The 17,604-nt window shown below is 38.6% G+C and overlaps 1 pseudogene across 1 annotated transcript; it reads right to left on the bottom strand.

The window, feature by feature from the left end:
- Window positions 1–15,639: 15,639 nt before the first annotated feature.
- On the bottom strand, window positions 15,640–16,485 carry LOC143718641 (uncharacterized; annotated as a pseudogene). The gene is made up of 2 exons (XR_013196460.1): window positions 16,292–16,485; window positions 15,640–16,106 (listed from the first exon to the last, which is right to left on the bottom strand). The product of XR_013196460.1 is annotated as an uncharacterized LOC143718641 (transcript).
- Between the last annotated feature and the right edge of the window lie 1,119 nt (window positions 16,486–17,604).

Raw genomic sequence — 17,604 nt, 5'->3', positions numbered from 1 at the left:
TCTGCAGTGCACAAGGAGACGGGCCGCTGCTCGAAGATCTCCTTTGGAGAAACTGTTGACTTTATACTCGAAAAATGCAAGCTCATAAAAAATTAATATTACCTCAGAATGAATTGCATTGTTAGCCCACCCCAAAACTTAAACAAAATAATATTAAATGCTGACCAATACTTAATTATATTACTTTTTTTTATATACTAAAAATGATATAATTTAATAAAACAAGCAAAATGTAATTTGTTTTGTCATATGAGTTATGCATGAATACACGTGAACATCACAATTGTCAGTCAAGCAATGAATTAATGCATACATTAAATAATTATATTTTATATACTGACAACAATAAGAAACATGAATAAATGAGTAAAAGAACAAATAAAAGTAACCATCACACAATAAACAAATGCATGCACATGAAACAAATCTTTATTCAAACTACAAGCATGTATTTGGGCGCTGAAGCCCACATCGTACTGCCATCTCAACACAGCGGTTCCCATTCTGCGGCTTTATTCTGATGAATTCACCAGAGGTGACCGTGCCGGAGCTTGTTGCTGCGCTGCGCTTCACAATCTGAGGCGATAAGGGCAGATGGAGAGATCTTATGACAGTCTCATCCATGGCACCGTTTCCAGGATTCAGCTCCGGACTCCTCATCCTCAGTGCTCACACCAGTCTGAATAAAAACATGTTTAGTTACTTTATAGATTTGTTTATTTACCTTATTTACAGCACATTAGTCTAATGTCAACAGTGTTGACAACAGTGAATTAACGTTATCCTATCCTATGATAATGCCACACATACATCACTCAGATGTCTTTTTCATGTTGTGATGTGCTCATCTGCAATATGTCAATACTTACAATATTTTCCTTTCAGATGTAAATAGACATTTTAAATAAGCGTGTTTAAGATGTATATGGTTATGTAAATCCACTTTAGAGACGTTACGTGTGCTTAGAGCTCCCCTGTTAGCTAGCTATACAAAACACGTTTTTACAGCAAAATCACAACTATACTATACTGTCTAACTACTTTACACCTTCAACAGTTAAAACGTCTACTCTATTGTAGTTTAACACATAAGGAACCGTGTTTACTCACATTTGAAAACCCCCGGCGTCGCTGATCTCCGTGATGTTTGATAATGACGTATGCTCTCGCGTGGCCTCCTGGGATAGAAGAGTATCCATCGGTTGAGCACTCAAAAACCGGGCCGGAAGCAGTAAGCCATCCGGGAACTTCTCGCCTACTCTTTTATGAATACTGATGTTTCGAACGTACTGCTTCCTTCACGTACTGTTTTCGCCTACTATATAGTAGGAAAGTAGGCACATTCGAACGCACTAAAGTCCAAATCTCGCGATAATTGGTACGTCACCCAGGTAATTCTCGCCTACTCTTTTGGATTAATACATACTTTTTCGCTCGCCTACTCTTTTCCCATACTAAATAGTAGGGAAGTATGCGGTTTGGAACGCAGCACTGGACTATGGAGTCCTCAACTAAAATACACTCGATTAATTTACTACCACCTGTGCAAATCAGGATTATCTGAATTGAGGTTGCCTATAAAACATGGAATGAACCAAGAAAAGGTTAAAATTGTATGCAACTGAGAAGCAAATGGCAATGGAAGATCAAAAGAGAGTGCGATCAAAGAACTTTTCTGAACATGAGAAAAGTATTTTAAAGCAAATAGTTTCGAGACATCCTGTTATCGAAGATAAACTGCACACATCAGCTGTTGAATCAAAGAAAAGGAATGCCTGGACATCTATTTGTAATGAATTTAATGAAAATGAACACACATCTACAAGAACAATACAACAACTTCAGGTAAGAATCATTAGTTTTATTATTGCTTTTTAAAACTACTGTTGTATTTATAATAGTTATTTAATACAGGTGTTGTGGAAAAATATCAAAATAAACCTAAAAAAACCTGTTGCTGAAGCTCGAAGAGAGAGGTTTAAGACTGACGGAGGACCTGCAAATAAAGACTGTGATGTGTTGGATGAGTTACTTACAGGAAACCTGAGAATCAGCAACCTTTGGAGAACATACCAGATGATGACCATCTGGACAGTTCAGATGATGAATCACATACACCTATATTAAGTATTTGTTTTTGGCTTTTGTTTCTCTCCTCTCAAACTTATATTTGCTTCTATCATATGATGTGAAACATTTTCCCATTTAATCTGTATTTATTTGACCATATATGAACTGTTCATGTTTCAAGGAGAAGGTCAAAACAGAACTGAAGAATTGGAAAGCAGCTTAACCTCCACATCCTCAGAAGCAAGGGTGGCAACGTCTGCCAGTACTGGTAACCAGAAGAAAAGACTCACTGTTCATGAAAAGTTGGCTAATGATTTTCATGAACATAAATTGAAATATCTTAAGGAGGAGCATGAAATGAAGATGAAGATACTACAAGTAGAACTGGATATAAAGATGAAGGAGAGAGAGATGCAACAGGCTCAAATGTCACAGTACATGAATCTGTGAAATAAAAATTGTTTTATTAAGAAAATATGGATGTTGTGGTGGTTTCAGTAACATACCAGACCAAACAGTTTTACACTTAACAAATATTTGGTTTTATTACATGTATCAGATCTGAACAGAGGTTTGAAAGTTAAGTAATGTAAAAAGATCTATTTAAAGTGGCACAATGCAAAAGCATCCCTGTATGCAAGTCCTTCTCTGTGGTTTGTTGTAAATGGTGGCACATCTGGATTGTCATCCGCTTCTATTGGGGGATCTGGGCATCCCTGCTTTTTTAGGTAGTTGTGAAGAACAGCTGTTGCAATGATGACAGTGCAGCATCTACTTGGTTTGAATCTGAGTGTTTTCCTAAGGCACTGAAAACGACTCTTCCAAACACCAAACATGCGCTCGACTAAGCCCCTTGTGCGCATATGAGCCTGGTTGTAGCGCAGTTGTTCAGCTGTTGTTGGGTGCAAGTAAGGCGTAAACAGGAAATCCTTCTGAGCATACCCACTGTCACCAAGCAAAATTCCATTATGATCTCTTCTTTCAAATTGAGTATACAGAGATGAGTTCAGGAAAATTCGGGAATCATGAGTTGCACCTTTCCACCGTGCAACAATGTTTGAAAACTCTAACTGGGGAGTGCATACACCCTGGACATTTATGGAAAACCAGTTCTTTCGGTTCCTGTATTCCTCAGCATCTGGAGTAGAGGGACGCTTAATGGGAATATGGGTTCCATCTATGCAACCTATGACTCCTGGGAAATTTCCATATTCATAGAAAAGTACCTTGTAGTTAGCCTGGGTTCTAGCATCAGGGAAGTTTATGTAATGTGCTTTTAATTCACAAATGGCCCTGCACACTCTGTGAATGACTTTACATACTGTTGGTTCACTGACACCACATAAATCCCCAGTTTCTCGATGAAAGGTGCCACATGCCAAGAACCTTAAAGTTATGAGCACATGGAGACAAACTGGAATAGGCTGTCCTCTTTGGGTCACAAATGAAAGCCTGGGTTCTAAGAGTGAAATTAGCTCCACTGCATTTACTTTATGCATGCGGAAACGATCTCGAAAACTTATTTCATCAAAACGTTGCAATGGGTCACTTCTGTCTGCAAGAACTTGCCTGGCTGGTGGAAAGCGCTGATCATCATTGACATAGTCCAAGTAATCCATGTGTCTTCCAAATGAAATTAATCTGAAGGTAAACCTGCCTCCTGGTAGGTTTAATTTAAGCCTCAATTTAGTCCTGAAGTTGCTCTAGTCTTCCTCCAGGAAATTAGCCTATGAAGTTCTGGACTAGACTAAGTCTTAGACTTTTTAAAACCATGACAGAGAAAGCACATTTCTGTTAATCTGATTTAAATGGCCATTTTAGTCTAGGACTAGGCTTAATCTTGGTCCGGGAAACCGCCCCTACATCTTCATTTTCTTTATTCACGTCCAACGGTCGCATTTTAATGGATTTGTGATAACTGGAATTATACCCCTCTGTCAGATCTTGAAGTATATCACAGTACCGTTTAGAATTTATAGCCGTTAAATATCTCCACATTCGACCTTTTAAAGGGTTAGTTCACCAAAAATGAAAATGATGTCATTAATGACTCACCCTCATGTCGCTCCAAGCCCGTAAGACCTCCGTTCATCTTCAGAACACAGTTTAAGATATTTTAGATTTAGTCCGAGAGCTTTCTGTCCCTCCATTGAAAATGTATGAACGGTATACTGTCCTTGTCCAGAAAGGAAATAAAGACATCATCAAAGTAGTCCATGTGACATCAGTGAGTTAATTAGAATGTTTTGAAGCATCGGAAATACATTTTGGTCCAAAAATAACCAAAACTACGACTTTATTCAGCATTGTATTGTCTTCCAGTTCTGTTGGGGATCCGCGTTCACGAGTCCGCAGTGACGCTGTTGATGTAAGACGCTGCTGACGTGTATCTGGTGCGTCCGTGTATTCGGGTTCAAATAAATATGGCTGGGCAAAAAGATGCAAGTTTTCCTCTGTGTGGAAATCCTTAGACATGTTTGTGAAGATTGTTTTGTTTCCAGCGTGCGTCTCCCTCAGACTGTAAACGAAGCTCGGGCGCACCAGACACACGTCAGCAGCGTCTTACGTCAGCAGCGTCACTGAACGCGGATCCACAACAGGGTGAGTCATTAATGACATCATTATCATTTTTGGGTGAACTAACCCTTTAATGTTCGATTAAATCGTTCAACCACCGACGCTTTCAGGTCACTGGCTGTGGCAAAATGATGTATGTTATATTTTTTTGTCATCTGCTGAAAATGTTTATTGAAAAACTCGGTGCCCTTATCTGTTTGTAGCTTTGTAGGTATACGCCCCTCCCGCAGAATAGACAAAAAAGCTTTAGTCACTTCCGCCCCGTCTTATTTTTAAGTACACGCGTCCACGCGAATTTACAGAAAATATCAATAACCGTAATTATGTATTTAATATTATCATTCTGTTTCGAGTATGCAGTCATATCAACCAAATCAGCTTGAAATTGGTGGTCTTTTCCATACACTACCACACGATTCCGTTTATAATTTATTGGTGCAGTACGATTGAGAGTGTATGTGTCTTGACTGGAGAGCCAGTCAGTCACCTCTTTATCAGATAGTCTTACGTTGTATTCCTGCAATACAGCCTGTTTTAATCTGTCCTTACCACCAAAAGCACCAGAATTCGTCGGGTCATAGTAAATCTTCTTCATTAGCTCTGACATGTCGACACTATGAGTTTTTCAGACAATACTGAATCACTTGCATTGATGTTCAGTTTTTGTTTTTATTTTTTACAAACAATCAGCAAACAATAAATTATTATCAGTTTTTATTTCAGGAATATCTATTATTTTTATTTCAGAAAATAAAGGATCACTTACAATGTTGTTCAGGTTTTTTATTCTTTTTATTTATTTATTTATTTTTCACATACATAGTCACACACAAAAGGGTATATCAGCATTATCATTTTTAATTTAGAATAGTAAAAAGTACAGGGTTACAAGGGTTTAATCATGTATCATCCAAACGTCAAAAGAAATTTCACACACATTTCAAAATTTTTCTCCAGGATGAATTCAACTAAAATATCAATAATTTTACAAATATCAGAATCTTCATTTCTCAACAATTTGCAAACATCAGTTACATACGTACATAGACATATTATGTTTCCTATTTTAAGGGAATCAGCATTTTCAGGCATTAGATCGAGAATGTTTTTGATAGTCGTACTTTTATGGTTTACAGATATGTTCACCATATTACTCCAGTCGTCCGATGACTTCCGCACACCATTCATTTGACACTTAATTTCGTTAGACGTAAATCATCCGCAGACTTTCCGGTGTTTGTAGCATGATTATCATCGATAATCTTGTACAGCAGGGTTGATAATCCACATTTAACACGCAGTTTAAAGAAACATTTGATAACCCAGAATAGGGCTGTGCCGATGGACGATATCATCGTCCATCGTGATGGCTGACCGACATCACGATGGTGAGCCACCATCGCGATGCCACGCCCCCCACCCTGTCAGACCGGCCCAGTCTCATGTGTTCGTCTGTACACAAGTGGTTGGGGACCTGGCTCGCGAGCCACACCTGGGGTGTATTCCAGAAAGCTGGGTTAATTTACCATCAGATTAACCCTGAACTCTGGGTTGATTAACCCATAACCTGCTTACTCGGGGTATGTCGGTTCCAAAACACCTGTGTCGAGTTAGTTTAATCAACCTACTGCTAATAACCTCGAGTTAATGCGCGCGCACGGCGAACATATAAAGGCATTTTCAATGGAATGCCGAATTCAGGAGTCACCATGGAAACTAAGGGTGAAAAGTTGCATGCCGCCTACTTCTCCGAAGCAGAGTTAGAATGTTTTAATGTTGGCCTATGAGGAGTTCAAGCCCATTATAATGAAAAAAAGCAATACAGCTGCATATGCGAGGGAAAGACAATTGGCTTGGCAAAAAATAACTGACAGAGTAAATGCGTAAGTTTTTTATTTATTTATTACATTTTAAATATGCTTGCCTTTCTTTTGTTAATTTGCAAAGTTGAACAATTGTCTTTTTGAGCATGTGGCATGACTCGACAAGCATTTCCTTTTCTCTACATCAGTTTCTTAAGAATACAGTGCAATGTATATTGACAAGAAATATTTAGGCCTCTTGTTTTATAAGGTGTAATCCTTCTGGAGCCAAAAGAACTCTTTCCCAAGTCAAAATGAAACACAAAAACATTCTCCAAAAAGTTAATATTTTATTTTAACTGTTGTAAGATCAATGTCTTAAGTTACTTTTACAGTATTCTTCCTATATAGCTAATAGAAAGAAGGCTGAGGCCCGTCTAACTGGCGGGGGTCCACCTCCACCTCCTCTCACCCCATCTGAGGAGTTGGCTCTTTCCCTTAATAAAGGTCACCCTGTGGTCGATGGTATTCCAGAGGGCACTTCGTCAGACTTAGCTACCTCCCACAACAACTCAAGTGACTTGGTACAATGTAGGTATACCATATTAGTACTTATGATTATTTAGTCATACGTTTGGACAAAACGATCATTAACTCTTGTCATTATGAAGAAGGCTAAATGCTTCCCAAATGCAGTCATTGTTTCACTTGTGCATTATGCATACATTTTCTATTTTACAGCATATGCTGTATACAGTAATCTGTTTTTTTTTTATTCTTGCATGTTCCTAATGCCTTTATTCAGTGTCTGTCATACTTTAGTAATTTATACATTGAGTATCTTTATTTTTTCTTGCAGTTGCTGATGGACGCATTGTATTATTGGATCCTCCTGAAACCACACAGTCTGTCACAATTGTTAGTGATGCATTTTAAGAACCAGTTGCTTTTAGATCTTTCACTTTGTCTGCCAGACAAAGTAACCTTGCATATTTCCACTCTAGGATGATGATGATGAAGAGACCACATCTGCTGTGACAAAATTAGAAAGTGCTGGGAGACCCACAGAGGTATGATGCATATACTGGACAATGCATAGCTTTTCAGATGGAGTGAAAAATGTGTAATTTGTCCTGTGACAGAATCTAGCTGGGGATGTACATGCAGATGATGGTCCATCTACCTCTACACATAATCTTAGCAGTGTAAGAACTTGTCCCTGGTTGTCCTTATTTACATAATGTTACTATGTGGCAGATTTTCTTCTTTAACCATCTTATTTACTTTGCCTTCCTAGTTGTCTGCAAAGGAGCTGTATAAGGTCCATCTATTAAGGCAAATTAAAAAAACTGACATGGACATGGACCTTATACAGCTTCAGATAGAGGAGAAAAGGCTGGCCATTAAAAAGGACAAATTTGAAATAGAACTACTGGAGCATCGCCTTAAGGTGAGAATCATACATACTATGTGAACATGAATCTGTTATTTCTTTTTGTGTGTGTATAAAGCAATAAATACAAATCTGTCATGTCTCTTTTATTTCAGGATATAAAGAAATAGAACACATTAAATAAAGTGATTTTGACAAATCATGTCTCTAAGCCTTCTGCCATCTCTGTGGTCTGCCAGATTCTTTAGGTGTTGTTCTAGGTCATCTTCATCAGGACAGGGGGGATGCCTCTCTCCTCTTATTGTGGCAATGTTGTGAAGTACCACACAAGCAACTGTGATGTCACATGCCCTATTTGGAGTGACCCTGAGCCCACGCAGACACTGAAACCTCGCCTTCAGAATGCCTATGGTCATCTCCACCTTGGCCCGTGTTCTGCTGTGAGACCGGTTGAAGCGTGTCTGTGGTCCGGGCTCAGGATCCGGGTAGGGTGTCGTCATATAGGGGAGGCAAGGGTATCCTCTGTCCCCCAGCAACTAACCATAGAACTGTCCTGTAATGTTAGAGGTGTTTTGTAAATGTAATAAAGACTACAAGCATTTGTCTAACAAAATGTACCCTGTTGAAATTTGTTGCACAGAGATGACTCTCTAAATATTCGGGCGTCATGTACAGACCCAGGCCATTTTGCCTCAACATTAGTGATGAGGTGGGTTGCATCACATATTACCTGTGGAGAACAATAAGTTTATTAGGCCTATTTGTAACACCAATATTAAGGAGCCAAAATATAGCTACCTGTACGTTGATGCTATGCACAGACTTCCTATTAACATAGTCTCCCTCATTGATAGATGGAGCTTTAATAGGAATGTGGGTGCCATCAATGCACCCAATCACGTTTGGGAACCCTGAAATTAAGATTAATTACAAATTTAAGAAGTCTGTGTAGCCTTTATGTGTGTGCAGTCAAAATAAACCTATTAAGAAATGTAATTTAATTGAAGTAGATGACAGAATTTCTGAGAGCAAACCTGCAACCCTGAAGAATTCTTCTTTAATAAAGCGCACAGGTTTATGGCCAGGGAACTGTACAAAAGTGTGTAGAAACCGTTTCAGTGCCATGCATACTGTATGAACGGCTCTACACACGGTTGCCTTTCCCACATGCTCTGCATCGCCCACATTGTAGAGAAAACTCCCTGTAGCGAAAAAGCGCAGAGCAATACAAAGAATTTGTTCGGCGCTAAGCGCTGACCCGCGGTTTGTCACGTTTGAGATGTGTGGTTTTAGTAGGTTTGTTAAATAAATTAACGACTCCCTAGAAAAACGATAGCGCCCCAGCAAATATTCGTTAGGATAAGAAAATACATTGATACGTGGTCTTATCACCCTCTCACGGCGGAAAAACCCTCGTATAATCTGTGCCTCTACGTCCACAGGATCCTCATCAAAAGGGCACGCCATGCTCGGAAACGTCTCTGAAACAAACTAACCCTGCAACATAACCTGCCCCGGAGCAGATTATCCTCAGAGAGTCAGTTGCTATGGTTACTTACATAACCCGAAAGTTACCTCCGTTTTTGGAACCGAAAGCGAGGTTATCCGCTTATTTACTCCTAAACTTACCCGGGTAAGTCACATAACCTGCTTTCTGGAATACATCCCTAGTCTCTCACCCTTTACCAACAAACTATAAAAAAAATTAAGACGTGCTTGTTCAGTGCTGTTCGCGAGAGTCACGAGTCACCACAGCAATCAACTAACCGCCTACGTTTCTGTGATAACCTAACAGTTACAGCTCCTGCACTCTGCACTGGGATTCAAGCAGCTGCTGCTTATTTAAGGTGATGGCGAAAATAATTTTAGAACAGCAGCGAAAATGTAAAAGTAGGCTATATAAACTTTAATATATCTTTTTTTTGAAACGGGTGCTTTGCTGTTCAAAGAGACATTTCGAAACATTTCACCCGCTGGCCGCAGGTAATTTCACTTTTGCCGCAGAGACCGTTAATTTATGTATAAATGTGTTGTATTGTTGATAATCCGCGCAGATTTCAGTTGATTCCGTTTAAAGTTATTAATAATAAAACATGAATGAATGAGAAAGAAAAGAGCAGGATGTGCTTTATATTGAAAAGAAATATTAAAAGCGCGATAAGTCGCGAAAGAGAACTGAATTCTACTGATAGGATGCTGTGCGCACGCTCCGAGCACAACACGCGAGCATAGTAGGCTAGTCTTTGTCTTCGGTTGCGAGCCTAAACGGCCAAATAAACATAGAAATACTTCAAAATGCCAAGCCGAGTATTCCCGTGGCGTAAACACAGTAGAAGTAGCTACTCTCTCTCTCTCTCTCTCTCTCTCTCTCCGTGATGGTCAGCGCGATTCCGCCCAACCCTAATCCAGAATGTGCAGAGGTTCCACATTTTCACACGAGGACAGGTTCAGGGTCTTCAGCAGCAGCAAGCTTCCACTTCTCGACAGCGGAGTAAATAATTTCCTCACAACTTTCATCTACAAGTTTCAGTCTGATAGATCCCAGCTGCTCCACAATGTACATCTCATCCTTAAGGGTCCGTGTACTTTTCGGCCAACGGATTTTCGTTTTGAAAGGAAAAAAACAAAAACGAAAAATGGCCAGTTTCCCAATTACCATTAGTAAATAGGAAAACGGAAAACAACCCATTATTCGTTTTTTGTTTTGATATTAAAAAACGGAAAACGAAAAACAATCTCGTGATTTTCCTTGATGTGTTTACAGATGGAAATCGGAAATCAAAATACGACGATATAATTCGTAATCCTTAATTCTGCATTGGTATTTTTCCGTGACCCGGAAGGTACTCCCGCCACGCCGAGCCCCGCCCTTCGGCCAGGCCAAGGCAATATGTCCGCGCAAACGACAATCGAGAGTTATGTTCTCTTTCGAGGAGGCAAATGGGTTACACTAAAAGATGATGACATGTCTGTGGACAAGATATATAGGATATTTCAGGTGCTGTTATTGTTCAATATATAATATATTACACAATATATAAGTAGCTATAATTTAGAGTTTTGCACGTAAGGACATAACGTTATGTTGTGGACTTGCCAACACAGTTCACAGAGACTTGGTTAGCTTGGTGGCATGTGTTTCTAGACAGGTAACATTAAAGTTAGCATGAGTTCTTGCTAATGTTAGTAACACTAACGTTACTTTGCTAACTACCTAACTTAGGGGTGAAATGGTACATGTATTCGTATTGAACCGAAACGGTACGGGCGTCATGGTTCGGTGCACGAATTTACACGGATAATACACGCTATAAAAATAAATAAAACTCTAAATAGCGATAAATTTCGCTCTATTCGCGCTTGGTGTGAACGCAGCATAATGAACAGATTGCAATGCTGGAGTGTGTGTGTGTGCATGCAAGCGCGCGCGAGAGAGAGAGAGGCGCGGGCGCGATCGAACTCTGTGTATGTGAGAGAGAGAGAGGCGGGATCGAACAGTGCAAACCCTATGGTGGAAACAAAAACATACTCCGTCATTTTGTTCATACAGGACATCATTCAAACTGCAAAGTGTTTACTTATATTTGTGTACACTCGCAATAAAACACAACATTGTGCTTTTGTCAAACTCTTGTCAAACTGTAACCTAGTGTCACCCAAACAAAATCTCTCTCTCTCACACACACGCGCACGCAAACAAACTGTTTTAAAAGCAAAACATTTATCCAACCCCATTTCAAAATAGTCTGTGGGTTCCATCTTTTGGATATCCATCATATCGCATTGGTTTTCATTTCTTGTCCTCGGAACACTAATCTGTTTATTTTTAAGTTTTCACATTTCACATTCTACATTGATTAAAAAAGAAAATCAAATGCGTTTTTAATGCTAGTATTATTTTATACAGAAATCAATTATTTATAATTCAGATGAGAATAAAGTTAGGGTTAATTGAAATTAAGGAAAACAAATATATTGATTTGAAATATAGCAAATAAATTTTAAATTAATTCAGGTACAATTACCAAACATATCGCAAGGTCTTTTTGTATTTTTATTAATTTAATTAATAAACTAATTATATAAAACTATTGTCAGTGCACTACAAATAAACTGGTTCAATGCCTTTATTAATAAAACTTATTTAAAAAATACAAGGCTTAAGACATTTATAAAAAATGCCTTCTGCATTTTTGTTTTGCTTTTCACTCCATTGTACCGAAATCGTACCGAACTGTGATGTCTGAACCGAACCGTGACTTCTGTGTACCGTTCCACCCCTTTAAACTATATTTTTATGTTTTCAGAAATTTTATTTAAACATTTTGTTTATATTCGTTATTAAGCTAACAATGAATCTGATGGATTAGCATTTGTCCTTTTACTGTTTACCATTTATTTTAAATGTTCTTTAAACTTATGGTATTTTTCATTCTATGCACTTCAACAGGTTGATGGCAGCAGTCTGTACATTACAGATGATGCAAACACCGCAACATTTCCAGAGCCATCTGGACATTTTTGCACCCTCAATCTTATACATCGCGGTCATTACGAGGTCCACGGGGATCCAGATCAAAGTCAGCTTCCTGCAAGCAGAGCCCTACCCACTGCTGCTGTTCCTTTTCAGGGCTCCAGACTAACTTTTCCACTGGTTGCACTGGTGCTACCAACGTTCTCAGTTGATCGCACCAGCATATGATTTGGTCGCACCTTTTTTTTTTTTTTTTTGCTACATGCCATGGGATTAATCAATGCATGCTGATGAATAGTGGTTTTAATGGACCAAGGCTAGCGAAGGCTTTCTGGGTTGCAGCAGAAATACCTGTAATATATTAATTATCATTGCCAAATTTCAGGATTTTCATGGATTTTGGACAGTAATTTTAATCTGTAATTTTAAGCATTTTACATTTGAATTTTATACAATCTATCTATTTACATTTGAATCATATTCTATCTATCTATCTATCTATCTATCTATCTATCTATCTATCTGTCTATTATCATCTTTCTATCTTTTAAAAATCATTAAACATTCAAATGTATGCATTACATTTTAAAAGATTAGAGTGTTATAGTAAACTGATACAGATTTTTCGTTATCAAAGTTTATAGTTGTAACAAAAAGCAGAAATCTCACACTCCTTACCTACTGCATTTTATAATAATTTCCTTTTCCTCTGTCGAGCGATCATGAGAGTAATGGCTCGACAGAGGAAAATATAACCGCTGAAAAGACGTAGGAGGAAGGGGCTCTGTGTTTCGTGAGAACATTTTTATATGCCTTAATTCGTAAATTCGTAATTGGCGCGTTTCACCATCAGTGTGCAAAGCGCGTGACGTCTACGTTCGTCAATAAATAAACTGCACGTGTCTTTCGGAAGAACATCGTAGACGGAACTTCTATCCGTTAATGTCTATGGCGAGTCACGCAGGCACTGGGCTACTCCGCAGCCGAGTCGACCCCGGGATAAAATAGTCCGAATATAAAAACTTATTATAGGCGTACCGTAGTGATTCAGAATAAGTCAAAAACACGGTTTGGAAAATGAATTCATGATGTAGCCTACTCGTTCCTTTTGAACATAAGTTACGGACTGCAGCAGCTGATACAACGCCGTTCTGTTGCTCAAGCGTCCACTCGCACAAATGCGACCACATAACATTTTAACTCGCACATTCTCAAAAAATGGTCGCATATGCCACCAATTTGCTCGCAGTCTGGAACCCTGCTTTTGCCTTCATGCGCCGCCCCGCACCTGCGGCTTCTGCTTCCACCGAAACACCACGACCTTCCCCTGGAACTCCACAAGCTACTGGCCTGTTCCCTGCAAGATCCTTCCAAAGGTTACTTGTTAAATTTGCAACTGAACTCTGCTGCTAAAATGTCATCCTATAGATAAAATATTAATATAATTTTAGGCCCACAGGTGTGCTTTTAAACAGTCTGGTTTATCCACAGGTCAATCCATGTTGCTGAAATAGTGAATGACAAGCTCAGTACTTCCAGGACAGTTGTCATTCGCTTTTTGGAAGCTGATGTAACTGTTGAACGAATAACCGCAAAAGTGAAGGATGCATTAGGCTGTGATGAGCCAATTACCCTGACAGACAGCCAAGGAAATGAAATAGTTGACTCAGATGGCACAAGAAGTAAGTTTTATGATCAAAATGTTGCTTCTAATTTGTGTTTTGTAATTAGTGTTGCTTTTAAAGGGCACCTATTATGCCCCTTTTCAAAAGATGTAAAATAAATCTCTGATGTCCCTAGTATGTGAAGTTTTAGCTCAAAATACCCAACAAATAATTTTTTACAGCATGTATAAATTGTCATTTTTTGGGGCTCAGAAAAACGAGCTGTTTCAGTGTGTATGTCTTTAAATGCTAATGAGCTGCGGTTATGGCCCAAAGGCCAGGACAAGCTCATCTGATAATATCAAAACAGAAACTCTCAGTAGCGGTGTTCATTTCGAGTCGGACAATAATGCCTAGCATTGCCTACAGAGCCAGAGAATATATGCTGTGTGGAGATAAAACGAGTATAGTTTAGTTGAATTACGATTATAACTTGTACGGTTTTCTCAGCTCACTATGCTATGTCTATGCTCAAACTGCAGTGTCAATCAACAGTCATGGGCGGGGCTTGTGCAATTCTACGTCACATTGCAATGATTCTGAAAACAGCTCGATCTGAGACGGTGCTTATGATTTATGGGGATTTAAATAAAATAAAATAAAAAACAGTGGTTGGATTTTAATCATTATAGAGTGGTTGTATACACACACTGCCAACAAACATTTATGTTCAAACACCATGTAAAAGTGAATTTTGCATTATAGGTGCCCTTTAAATACAAAAGTGAAGTAAATATTCACTTTCTACCTAAGGTTCCAAATACTGGAAACAGAACTCCAGAAAAATCTACGCCATCTCTGAATATGACTTTGTAGAGTTCCAGAATGGAAGAAGAGCTAAAGCAAGGTAATGCATTTCATGTGAAGGCAAAATCATATGAATGTAAAAAAAATTAATATTTGCGATATGTGAGTTACATTGTGTTGCAGCTCTTTTTTTCATTACATGCATTACAAGAATCAGTTTTGAGTCTTGGTCATGAATTTATTCATTATGATTTAATTATAAGACTATTTACAATAACTAAGAGAATATATCTTAGGTTGACTATTACGGAGTAAAATATTCAGAAAGATGTTTAATCATTTGTTCATACAGAATACACCTAGAATACTTCTAGAATCATTTCTTTTCTGATCCCACATTTAAGTCGAAGGACTGAAGACAGTTTGAGTGCACAAGAGGTCATTGGTAAAATTAACCAACTAAAGCAAGCTGCAGAGAGCCTCCAAGACATCACTACAACCATAAACCAGCTGTCTGAGCTTGCACTGTTACTGCAAAGCTACAGAGGCTGCAAAGTTTGCATTTTAACAAACACCACAGCTGTTGATTTTATTAATCTGTTTTCTCAGAGGAAGATGAACTTGTTAATAAAATCATCTGTTGTGGTGTTATGTTGGAATGGCAACCTGCAGCTTTCCAGGAACATGTCTAACCATCTCTGGTTTGCATTTTTCATCATCACATCTGTTTGATACGTGGTTATAATGTTTAATACCGTTTGATGTTTTATAAAACCTCTGACCTCTTAAAAGAACAGTTTAAAAAAGGTAGTTAAAACAGATTAACTGTTATGTTCTTTATTGTGATATGATAAACTAGATTTCTAGACAACAGCTCAACTTTACATGACAATTACATTTAAAACAAAGACTTTATAAAGAAATAAAGATTGTAAGTGGTGTGTATTCATTGTAAACAATCAGAATTACTGCATTGTTAGTGCAATTTAGCTTGTTATGGACTGAAACCACTTACAGTTTCCTCTGTAATAAATGTTATTTTTGGAAGTATACTGCTTCTTTATTGACCACTGCAGGTCACACACACCTTCTGGTGAAATCAATAAGAGACCTAACTGCATCTTTAAAAGGGCCGTAGTTATAGTGAACCACATTTTCGTACAGTGATAACATGTCAAAGTGAGAACCAAACTCAGTTTCAGTCCATTGTTGGGCCTCTTCAGAGGGAAAAGGATCACATCCAAAAATGGATTCCCTTTTCAGCGCGGATCCCATTTCCTGCTGATACAAGTCAGCTGCAACAGAACCAACAGGCAGAAGGTCCTCGGGAATTTTTGCAGGACACCCTTCTTTAGCCAGTTCATTTGGTATTCCCTTTCCTGTAAGACATAACATGTTTTACATGTTGAATCTGCCCATATACTGTAGTTTCAATAATTCATTTGTAGCTAATTAAACTGAAAATGTATAATTCAATACAGATTGAAATCTATAATAGAACAGCAAAAATTATTTAAACTGCTTAAGTCATGACATTGATGTAGCCAGAAAAATGAAATTATACCTGGGATCCTGTGTGCATTCCATGCCTATGTGACTTTTGTGATGCCAATCCTAGCCATCTGGCATGTCAAGTTTGACACACAATACTTTGATGTGTTGTCCTCCATGTTCAGTTCATCTCGGTCCACCAGCTCTACCAAAGCTGTCTTCAAAGGGTAGTTGACTCTGGCATTCACCTCCGACCACATTCTCTCGATCACATGGTTCTGTGCAGGTTTTTAAGGATAGTGTTAGTCTGCCTGCCCTCATTAGAAATACAATTGCAAGAAACCTGGATTCATTTTTAACAAAACATTTATTTCACCCTTGTAGAAGGAGTCTAAAGGTAAGGCTGCCTTTGAGTATTGTGTCTGTGTTCTGCCAGCTTTTCCTGTATGAATAATGCCAGATAAAACTCGTTCCCACAGTCAACTCTGACCTGATCCCATAGTCCATAGGAAAGTACAGCAGGTCTGAGGACAAATCAAAGACCAACATGAAATATAATCTCTACACATATACAGCTGTAGGGTGTGAGCGCAGAATCATGGAGTCAGCATTCCTTAACACAATAAACACACGTTAACAGGGGTTTCTAAAGCCCCAACCTATGACTCTTCCAATTCTAAATCTTCCGTTAGCGCCAGCCAGTCTGGAGGGTAGATTAGTTTGTGACACCTTTACAGCGTAATGAGTCCCCACAGAGATCCTCGCGCGATCCTGATTTGTTCGCGAGCCAACATCCAAGAAGACCGTTATCTCCAAACCCCCCTCCCAGCGAGGAAGGAATGCCAGATGCGCAAATGGACAACACACACTCTCACACACACACACACATATATGCATCTATAACATTAAAACCCAGAAATGAGTGATTATGAAATGTATACATGATGTATTCCTGTATGTTTGAAGTTTATACTGTATCCTGTCTATCTAGGACTGTTAGTTATGTAGTTGAACCTTGCGGACTTCTACAAAGGTCTAAGAGTTTATATATATCCTTGTATGCGTAACAAACACGGAGTGATTGGTATTAAACGAAATCGCTCAACTTGCTCGAGCCAAATATATGTAAGAAGTTAATGAAAAATATAGTTTACTATGTTTTCCATCTTTGGAGTGAAAAGAGACCAAAACTAACATCACTGGTGTTCTTAGATAACGGCGTTTACGACCCAAAGGAATGTTCACAGAACTGCCACCCTCTCTGAATTATAACCAAGGAGGAGAAATGAATCCTGTATTCAGTATATGCTATTATATGTCCACTTGAGAATTGTATGAACAATGTATCTAAGTTCCCTATTTCATGAGTTGCCTTTTTGTGGTTTG

This window comes from Siphateles boraxobius, unplaced genomic scaffold, assembly GCF_051911475.1.
Source record: "Siphateles boraxobius isolate OS27281-9 unplaced genomic scaffold, OSU_SipBor_1 61, whole genome shotgun sequence".
NCBI lineage: Eukaryota > Metazoa > Chordata > Actinopteri > Cypriniformes > Leuciscidae > Siphateles > Siphateles boraxobius.
This window is presented reverse-complemented; position numbering and strand designations above follow the sequence as displayed.